Source organism: Gossypium arboreum, chromosome 13 (genome assembly GCF_025698485.1).
Source record: "Gossypium arboreum isolate Shixiya-1 chromosome 13, ASM2569848v2, whole genome shotgun sequence".
In the NCBI taxonomy this organism is placed as follows: Eukaryota; Viridiplantae; Streptophyta; class Magnoliopsida; order Malvales; family Malvaceae; genus Gossypium; species Gossypium arboreum.
This window is the reverse complement of record NC_069082.1, coordinates 119012933-119013944: the sequence shown is the minus strand read 5'-3', so window position 1 is coordinate 119013944 and position 1012 is coordinate 119012933. Positions and strand designations below refer to the sequence as shown.

Here is a 1012-nt window from a genome sequence, read left to right as displayed (position 1 = left end):
CTGAGGATTTTGTGGCTTTTGATTCCTTTGACCACCCCAGGAGAAATTTGGGTGGTTTCTCCAACCTGTATTATAAGTATTACTGTATGGGTTATTTTGAGATCGGAAGTTATTGTTACCCATATAGTTGACTTGTTCTTCCTCAATTGTAGGATTGAAGGGTTGGTATTCTGTATGTACACCTCCGCCACTTGAGTCACACCTCATTACTGGATGTACCTGCGTAGAACCAAGAAAACTATCAATCTTTTTATTGAGAAGTTCTACCTAATTTGACAGCATAGTAACTAAGTCGACATTATAAACGCCAGCTGTTTTTGTTGGCTTAGTCCTCATGACTTGCCACTGATAGTTATTCAGTGACATCTCCTCTATAAATTCATAGGCATCTTTCAGTGTTTTATTGTTGATGGTTCCGCCAGCAGCTGCGTCAATCATTTGTCTTGTCAAGGGATTCACACCATTGTAGAACATTTGAACTTGCAGCCAAAGTGGTAACCCATGGTGAGGGCACCTTCTCAGTAAGTCCTTGTATCTCTCCCATGCATCGTAAAGTGTTTCTAAATCCATCTGCACAAAAGAAGAGATATCATTACGTAATTTATCCGTTTTAGCCGGCGAAAAATATTTTAGTAAAAATTTCTCGGTCATTTGTTCCCAAGTAGTGATAGATCCTCGTGGTAACGAGTTCAACCATTGGTTAGCTTTGTTTCTCAGTGAAAAGGGAAATAACCGAAGACGAATGGCATCATCAGAAACGCCATTGATTTTGAATGTATCAGAAAATTCAAGAAAATTCGCCAAGTGCGTGTTGGGATCCTCATCCTGCAAACCATCAAACTGAATAAACTACTATATCATCTGAATTGTGTTAGGTTTTAGTTTGAAATTATTCGTAGCAATAGCAGGTCTAACTATACTAGACTCAGTTCCTATTAAAGAAGGTTTAGCATAATCATACATAGTACGTGGAGCAGGATTTTGATTAGCAGCAATTGCAGGAGGTAGCTGA

General features: G+C 38.8%; 1 non-coding gene across 1 annotated transcript; it reads left to right on the top strand.

Moving 5' to 3' along the window:
• Positions 1-496: 496 nt before the first annotated feature.
• Positions 497-603, top strand: LOC128287492 (small nucleolar RNA R71). Its single transcript, XR_008278192.1, has one exon. It is a non-coding gene; the product is annotated as a small nucleolar RNA R71 (small nucleolar RNA).
• Positions 604-1012: the final 409 nt, after the last annotated feature.